Source organism: Tiliqua scincoides, chromosome 5 (assembly GCF_035046505.1).
Source record: "Tiliqua scincoides isolate rTilSci1 chromosome 5, rTilSci1.hap2, whole genome shotgun sequence".
NCBI classification, from domain to species: Eukaryota; Metazoa; Chordata; class Lepidosauria; order Squamata; family Scincidae; genus Tiliqua; species Tiliqua scincoides.
The window spans coordinates 116,116,538-116,126,543 of NC_089825.1; the positions used below are offsets into that span (position 1 = coordinate 116,116,538).

At 42.6% G+C, this 10,006-nt stretch overlaps 1 pseudogene; it reads right to left on the reverse strand.

Moving 5' to 3' along the window:
• LOC136653343 (vomeronasal type-2 receptor 26-like) lies at positions 1-10,006 on the reverse strand (annotated as a pseudogene).

Consider the following 10,006-nt stretch of genomic DNA (forward strand, 5'->3'; position numbering starts at 1 on the left):
TCAAGGGGTTTTCCGTATAAGCTGTTCTCTGTTGTTCAGCTCAGGCCTTAGCACAATAATGTAGCATTTGGGGAAGAAGATGCATCCCAAAAGGCCAACACTGGAGGCCAAGATAGAGAAGATCTCCACAGCCACCATGGATTTCCCCTTGGTGCTGAGGTAGGTTGGAACAAAGGAGAGCCAAACACTGCAAAAGACCAACATGCTGAAGGTTATGAACTTGGCTTCGTTGAAACTGTCAGGTAGTTTCCTGGCCAGGAATGCCACAGAGAAACTGACAATGGCCAGGAAGCCCATATAGCCCAAGGCACAGTAGGACATGAAGGGTGATCCCTCATTGCACTCTAGCACAATTTCTTCACTCATTGAATACATGTCAACATCTGGGAATGGGGGAGAGGTGGCCAGCCACACAGTACAGATGCCTACTTGGAAAAGGGAGCAGGAAAGAACAATGGAGTTGGTCAGTTTTGTCCCAACCCATTTCCTCAACCTGGACCCTGGCTTGGTGGCCATGAAAGCCAGAACCACAGTGGTGGTTTTGGCCAAGACACAAGAAACAGCCACTGAGAAGACAATGCCAAAAGCAGTTTGGCGGAGGAGACACGTCACTTTCTCAGGACTGCCAATGAACAACAATGAAGAGAGGAAGCAGAACATAAGGGAGATGAGGAGGGTGTAGGTGAGGTTCCGATTGTTGGCTTTGACAATGGGAGTGTTCCAGTGCTTCATAAACATTCCTAGAACCAGGGCTGTGGCCGAAGAAAACACAAGTGCCAACATGGCTAAAGCTATCCCCAAATTATCTTCATAAGATAGGACACTTACATTCTTGGGAATACATGTATTCTTGTCCATGTTGGGGTAATGACCTTCTGGGCATTGAAAGCAGACCTCCATGTCTGAAAGAAAGAAAGAAAAAGTTGTCAAATTACTGCCCAATCCTAGCCACACTTTTCTGGGAGTAAGCCCCATTGACTGTAATGGAACTTACTTCTAAGTAGCCATGCATAGACTTGGGCTGTGAATCACATAGTATGTATGTGCCTACATATATAGTGTAAGTCTCTCTGAGAAGCTCTTTCAGTGGGAAAAAAGACTACTGCTTTTATTTAGAAGTCTAACAATGTCCTCTTAGTGCTCTTCTCACTCTTGCAGATATTTGATTTCACACTGATGTGGACTTATGTGAAATACCTGGATGAAGGAAAAGCCACAGTCAGGTGCTTGACAAGCAAAATATTGGATAATACAATATGCTTGATGCATTTTGGCATACTATGGTGGCCCTGTAGTACATTCTCCGTACAATGATAACAATTGATACATTTCCCCACTCTAATAATTATTTTGTAGTTTTTTCTCCTTTGGGGAGTTTTCATGAAACATGAATACTTTTTCACTAAGGAGATAAAAGTGCTGACAAAGAGGACAAGCTGTCCATTACATTAAAAAAAAAACACAACAAAATAATGGGCAGCCACCTAAAAGAGCAACCAGTTTTTAGTTCTTCCTTCTTATCCCATAATGTCCCCATAACTTCTTTTAGGGAATTTGCTTTGAGGACGATAGTTCTGCTAGTATTGCTGTGATCCTTTGAAGATATAGTTCCTGTCTTACAGCAAAATCCTATGCATGCCTATTTGAATGTATGTCAGACTCCCAGGAAAGTGTGTACAGGGCTTCAGTGTTACAGCCTAATTATTTCCATACCACCACCCCCTGCCAATGTAGCCATGCCAAAAAGGTGCACACTGTATCCATTGGAGGCGGGTGATTGAGAGGCTTGGGATAGAAAAGAGAAATTATTTCCCCTTACCCCTCCATCAGCCTCCACTCATCAATGGGTATCCTTGGACCTGCACCAAATCTTTAGCAGGGTACCTCTGCCTTTGCTACTAGATCCACCTCTTTTGCCCATCTCCCTGCCTCAATCCCTCCCCCACCCAGCTTCATTGGCTCCCCACCCACCGAAGTATCTGTGTCACTATCATGCAGTTCTGAATGTTGACTCATATCTCAACCTTTGGGGGGGGGGGTGTTGCTACGCCCCTATATCAAACACACAGAACTAGGGGAAATAGCACCATGTACTCCATGCCACACACACATTCTTTGAGAGTTCAAGCAGCCTGTGCTTACAAGAAGGAAGAACATAGGCAAGAAGGAGGATCAGATCTCTTTAAATCTCCAAAGGTGGTTAGTGAGTTAACAGGTGTGCACGGAAGTACTTACGGGGTGATTGAAGGCATATAACCAGCAATCCGTTCGCTGCAAGCATTTATAGCTTGGTTTTCTCCTGACATAGAAGGAGGGTTTTGAGTATTCTGCTTACAAACCTTTGAGAATGTCCACCAAAGATGTGGGCAAAACATTAGGAGATGATGTTTTTAGAGTGTGGCCTTTAATCCTGGATAATGTTAATTGTAGTAATAGTGATACCAACCACAAAAGCCTTTGATTGTATAGCACTCTGTGATATCCCTCTATATTCCATCTCTTACCTTTCTTGTCTGATACCTTCCCTTCTGGACACTCAGTGCAATCATAGCAGCAATATGGCTGCCCCTCCATCTTTTTCTTATGGCAACCTGGCTGGCAGTCCTCATTGCACACAGAAAGAGGCTGTGACTAATCCACAAATGAGAAAAGAAGTATGTCAGTCTTCAGATTCGTTGTCTTAGGCATCATAAGGTTGCAGAGATAAATATCTGGAATGGGTTCTCAGCACGATGGACACATTCTCCCTGTGTCCTAAAGGTCTGAAGCAACAGTATCCACTTATTTCCATATTAACCAAGTAGGAAATTGGATTTTTTAAGAAAAGAATATCCAGTATTTTGCAAAGTGATTTCATCCATTAACAGCCCAATTCTAACGAAATTCATGCTCAGTGATGCAATGACACTGGGCTAGGCTACATTGCATCCCACAGAGAATTTTGGATGCTGTAGTTCTCCTTGCAGTAAGGGGATGTTTGTTGCTATGGGTCAACTGAGACTTGCATCAACGATATCACTGCCACAAGTTCATGTTGATCCATGTTGGCAATCAGACCTGGGAAGGGGCATAGCATACAGTGGACTCCTGTGCCACAGATTCTGCCCCTCCAGGGCCTGATCTGTCCATCTCTGCTGCCAGCAACCTCCCCCCTGTCCTGTTACACCCCCACCCTTTCCTTGCCCCATGTACCAGACTTACCTGCTCTGGCTGGCTTCCCAGCAAGCATTAGCACGCGCAGGAAAACTCTGGCCTTCCTGCTGGCACACCAGCTAAAAGCGATGTGGCAAAGTCCTTTACAGCACTTTTGTAACAGCATGCACCAGCAAGATGCATTCTGGCTCAATAGGATTGGGGCATAGGTGTTTATATGCTTCATGTTAAACAAACTATAATCATGTTAAGCGAATTTTCATGATTATTTTGGAAGTAAAATAAAATGTAAGGATCACCTTGAAGTTCAAAGCCTTGTTTGCAATCCATGGGTTCAAACTCTCCTTCAATGAGTGATACAAAGAGATGGAAACTAACTTAGAAAGTTGAGTGATTATTCTGAGACAGATTGCACTGAATTCCACTATGTTTTCTTCCAATACTTGCGTTGTGTCTCCCGCCCCTCTCCAGATCAGGTAACATTGTAAGAGCGGCAGGAGGGAGTGACTGGCAGGTGGAATGAAGGCAGGGGGTGAAATGGGGCAGAGGATGGGTGGATCAGGTCCTGGGAGAAGCGGGATCAGTGGCATTGGTGCCACTGATATCCTAACTCCTTCCTGTGCCCGATCCTGTGGCCTGGATCAACGTGGACCTGCACCAGCAAAATAGCTACCGTAGTTCCGAGTAGGCCCACACCACACCACGGAGGCAAGTCCTACCTGGTTAAAATGGCTGTGCCATACAACCCAGGCATCTTCATTAAAGGTGAATGCTTGATCTGGGGGAACCTGGGAAGACATTCTTCCAACTTTCACTCTTCTAAAAGTCTGGTTTGGGAACATCACCCAATTGATGATATCAAATTCCAATACTAATTCCCCACCCTGGTCAAAGAAAATTGTGTCCCCAGCGATGTTGTTAAATGAGATGTGTTTCAAATAGTGGTGGAGCTGGATTGAGAAGGAAAACAAGTGTTGAGCCAGAAGATGCAACTGGTGAGCAGGGAACTGAATCTTTCTCACAGAGACATATGCCATCAACGTACAGAAAGACCATTTCAGCAAGTCATGCTTTAAACATTTATACTAATTCCAAGTGTATTTCTGGCTTTGCATTTCATTTCTTTTTTCCCCATAAATTTCCAGTCAATTTGAATGTCTTGGTTTTTTTTATTTATTTTCATGAATAATTTTTTTTCATGAATATGCAAAACCAAACTTTTAAAGAATAGTATCATCAGATATATTCTTTTTCTTTCTAAAAATAGAACTCTGAATATGTTTGGATAAATGGAATATTGTTTCTCGTGAATGCCAATGGTATTCATAACACGTGAGTTCATCAAGTCTTGACGGATGGATGGAAGTCAGCTTTAAAAAAAATCATGTTTAATAAATAGGAGAAGGAGTTTTGGAAGACTCTGTTGGGGAATTTTCAGATGAAGTATGTACAGTACTGCCGCAAATGGGAAAGCAAGCAAGCTCCAGGGAAGCTCTCAGTTCATAACTGGACCATCACACTATACCATCTGAATCACTTGTCCATCATGCTCAACATTTTTGCCACTGATGACATTGCAGTCTTAGTTCAGTCATCAAGTAGACCCCAGAGCTGTGATATACCAACTGGACCCTTTCTCATTTGAAGGAATGGAACAGTGTAGTGCACAGACAAAAGTAAGGTGGACAACACACCCTGAGTGGTGTGTCTCCACAAACTGGAGTTTATGTGCAATTTTGGTTGGCAAACCATATTTCCTCATATATCTGAGAAATAAAAGATTTGTGATCTTTTAGCCATTGGGCTGGCATTCCACAGGCATCTTACATGTCACATGGAATGGCATGGGGACCAGTGTCATGGAATGGAACAATTACCATGATTGCAGTTTATGCCTATACTGGCGCCACTCTGTATCCATGGATCCTGTATCTAGAGACTTATCTGTGGCTCTTCACATGACCACACCCATTACCTATTTGCCTTCCTTTACTGTGGCACTAAGCACTCATGTCTAGAAGAGGAATGAAACAAGTTGTCCAGAACGCTGGAGATGGGAGACAAAGAGAAAATTAACAGGAAGCTTCCTTCTTCCTGTTAGCATTCTAGCTGTCTCCCTTCGCCAGCATTCTGGCTGACTGCTTCTTGCTTTCCTCTTCTAACATTCTGCAAAGGAAAAGTATAGGGCTTCTTTTTATCTATGGTTTCAATGTTCACAAGAGTCCCAGGAATGTATCTGCCATGGATATGGGGGACACCTGTACACTCAAGTTGTTTCAAACATTGCTGCTGTTAGTGTGAGGACAACTGCCTAATAATAGCAAGAAATGATGCAGTGAGACCCCAATTATGAAGCTGATTACCTGCCATTGTTGCCATTTCTGAAGCTTTCCTCTCTGCTTCTCTGACATTGCTCTCCTTTTCCATCGGAATGAATGCATGGCATGGAAAGCATGGGCCACAGCATGGACAGCATTATTGATGTTGTAGCTGGTGCCAGCAATGCTCATTTCGAAAACAGTCGCAGGAAGATCCTCCATCCTCTCCTCTTCAGTGCATATATCCCCTTCCATGTTTCCTACATTTGTATCTGGGAATACACAGGCAAATGCCTGCTCCCAGAAGTCTCTGATGAAACCATCTCCTTTTGTGTTGGAAGGATTTCTGCTCTGAAGAAACTGATTGAATCCAGGGAGGTCATTGGAGTGGATGGAAATGATATTGCACCATGGAGTTCTTGTAGATCCCAACTTCTTTGGAAGACAAGTGATTTGAACTCCATCTGGGCCGTCAGAATCCACACTTTCCCTTTGGGTTTTTGTAGCACGGCTTTGATTTCTGGTACAAACAGCACGTTTCTCAGAAATATTTTGGAATTAGGTTCTCCATAGAAAACTACAGCAGTGGCTGTGCTGTTCATGATTTTATCATATATCTTCTCTCGCCATTCCATCATAAAATCTAGGTCATTGAAACCTAAATTGGGATATATCTCTGCAAAGGCAAAACAGATGGAACTCTGGGAAAACTTTGGAAGCATGTGCTGCAAAAACCTCTCTCCACTCTCTTGATTGTCCGCAAGGAATCCAACCCATGTCCACTCGAAATGGAGAAGCAATTGGAGAATTCCCATATGCTGAAGGGAATCCTTTGGCACCATCCGGTAGAAGGAGGCGACTTGGTTGCTCGCTGTCATCATCAGTGGAGCAAACCCATACACAAGCTAAAAGTATGATAGAAATTGCTTTGTGTGAATATATGTAGTACAGGTGTGCACCACTTAACGACAGGGATACTTTCTCCTTTCCCTGTTGTTATGTGATTAGGTCATTAAGTGAACATTGAGTCCAATCTATTGCCTTTGTTCTGTCAACAGACACTCCCTGCCAGACACTAGCTGACTGCACAGGCTACAGGAGGTACCTCCTCTTCTTTGCATTAAGAGCCTCTTTGTTGTGTAAACACACATTCTGCTGCAGGCTATGGGAGACATGATTGCCTCATTAAGAGCATCTTTATTGTGCTTTGACCACCTTCATGTATTGTGGTCCATAGTTAAGCGAACAGTTGTTAAGCGACACATGCCTGTATTCACACTGACTAGTCTAGAGGGCAAGCTGCGAGATCACAGCCACTGTCAGCACAGTTCCTGACCATGCTGATCTGAGGACCACCTCCTTCTTGGCATAATAATGCTGGAAGTAATTGCAGTGACTTGATGATGTCACTGCAATTACTTCCAATCAGGGGGCAGAATTTTTTTGCACTGCCCCCAGGACGGCAGGACAACCAGGACCACCAGTGGGAGGGAGTGTCCCCTTTTATTTGGTTGTAGGGGCTGACTGAGATGAAGAAGAACAGAGACTTCAACAGACCTAAATGAAAGCTTACAATTAAGATTTCACTAACAAGGGGGAAAGAATGCTTACTTGATCTACTCCTATCTCTTCTCCAAGAGGACTTCAAAATATATGATAATGCATGTTTGAGGATCGGGCTTGTTGCTTAATTGAAAGGGGCTTCCCATTTTTTTTCTAGCTCTTACCAAAAATCATCTGAGTTCATTCTGAACGGGGGTAACTGCTAGACACACTCTGGGTGCCAAATTTAGAGGTGACACACAATTCATTTGAAACAACACTTGGCTGTTTTTGGCAGAAAGACCTAGAGCTTTGAAGGACCATGAAAATGCCAATTCTGGGACCAGCTTTCACAAGAACACCCAACTCCTAAGGTACAAGACATTTCCATGAGTCATTCAAAGAAAACAATGTTTGGTTCAAAGGATACAGCAGTCCATCTTTGGCTTACACCACAGTAATCTCACCACCAAGGAAGAACAACTCAGAAATGAAACACTACATATGACATTCAGTAGCAGATATTGTTTCTTACTAAAGATTTTACAGATCTTTTTAGGACTCAGAGACTAAGGGCCCAATCCTATCCAACTTTTCAGCACCGGGGCAGCCGCAATGCAGCCCCGAGATAAGGGGATAAATGTTCCCATATCAGGTTCCCACCAACATGTGCAGCAGTGCCAATGGGGCATGCACTGTTTCCTGTGGTGGGAAGGCGGTCACGGAGGCCTCCTCAAGGTGAGGGAATGTCTGTTCCTTTATCTCGGGGCTGCACAGTGGTTGCACCGGGGTTGGAAAGTTGGCTAGGATTCAGCCCTAAGATATTATAAGAATGCACTTTTTTCTCATATTGGTAGGAACCAATATAGCAAAAGATACAGCTGCAAATATTTTTCACAGGTACGAGTGAAACAAAACACAATATTGATGTGTTCTGCCATAGATTTGATTATCACAACAAACTTAACACCTGCATAATTTCATGAAACACATCAATTTCAGTCTCCCAAAAATCACATCAGGAATGAACAAAGACGGGTAAATCACTTGTCAATTGCCATATGTCCCACACCATATCCTACCTGTGGAATATTATAGATGTCCAAGATCTCTGCAATCTGTTGAGAAGTCTGAGAAAGAAGTCCCCCAATGACTGCAAAGAGATTGTCCTGGGGGTCACACTTGTAGTTGGGGACAAATCTGTTCCTGGAGGATGTGAGTTGCATTGTAGCCTGATAGGTCCACTTGGCATCGGAGTAGCTGTCATAGAGCTGGAACCCCAGGGTGAGGTTGGTTAAAATCTCAGGATTGTCATTGATCTCCTTTATGGCAAATAAAAAGGCCAGGATGTGCTGGTAGTTATTGGTCACAACACTACAATGAAATTTACATTGTGCATCACAAGTGTATTCTGTCCTTCTATAAAAATATCATTTTTGTACAGTGCAATATTCTTATTTTTAGACAATACTTCATACACAATAGTTCAGTGGTTCTCAAACTTTTAGCACCGGGACCCACTTTTTATTGAGAATCTGTCAGAACCCACCAGAAATGATATCATGGCCAGAAGTGGCATCATCAAGCAGGAAAACTTTTAACAATTCTAGGCTGCAATCCTACCCATACTTACCCAGGAGTAAGTCCTATATACTATCATTGTTAAAAGCATATACATAGTAGCTTGTTAAAAGTACAGGTCAGTAACATTTCCCCAAATGCAGTCACATACCATGGTAGCATCAAGTCTAATATATTAAAAATAAAATATTGAAATGAATGGGGACCCACCTGAAATTGGCTCATGACCCACCTAGTGGGTCCCGACCTACAGTTTGAGAAACACTGCAATAATTTATAAAGAAATTAAACTCTATCAGTATATAGATTGATCTCCAGAATTTAACTTCTACTATAAGGAACATATCTGGGGTATAAAACAAAGCCACATCACAGCACTGGATGAATTTTCATTTTTCAGCATCCTAACAGGAATCTCCAGTTTATAAAATGGCATTATTTTATGCCATTACATGCATTTTATGCCATTTATATGCATTTCATTATGCATAGACATAGACATAACTGATGGGCTTTCATTTAAAGTCCTCCAATCTGTATGACTGAGGTTGGCCATAGAAGATGGGTAGACAGCAAAAATCACACAATTCAACTAGTGGCCTTTAGGACAAGATCAACTTTTTTTTTTTAATACTATAGCTCTTTGCAGTCAACTCTCTCTCTCTCTCTCTCTCTCTCTCTCTCTCTCTCTCTCTCTCTCTCTCTCTGAATTTCAAAATCAACATGGTTGTGTAAGAAAAGGAAAAAAGCAGGTAAACAAGAAACTCATTTGATATCTGCATTGTGGTGGCTCTCATGAGGATGGTGGAATCAGGAAATAGGTGTACTGCACTTAGAAAAAAACAAAGTAGAGAATTATTAACAGAAGTAACTGCCCAACACATGTGTATAATTTCATTGGAATTACAAGCTACAAATCCTTTTAAAATGATATGGGAGGTTTGATCATATTTCCCCGGTTTCCTGATGATATATGCATTTCTACAACCAATCTGAGCTTGTACTGAAGGGCAACTGTTACCCTGCACATGTCTGATCTTGGAAGCTAAGCAGGGTCAGGCCTGGTTAGTACTTGGATGGGAGACCGCCTGGGAATACCGGGTGCTGTAGGCTTATACCATAGTCTTTCGAGACTGAAGGTTGCCAACCAACCACTCATACCATTGATACGGTCAACAATATTGTCTGGATACATTCATATGGTAGGAAAAAAAAAATTCTTACATAAAGTCTTCTGTCCCAGGAGTTTGTTCACTGAATGTTTTTGGACTGGAGAGGAAAAAACTCTGAGAAACAACGGCACCAAGGAGGACATCTCCTGGTTGATAAGAACTGTGAGAGGCAGATGGGAAATCCAGAATCTCCAATTTAACAGGATCAGCTTTATACAACTCTTGGGACACAATTGCCAT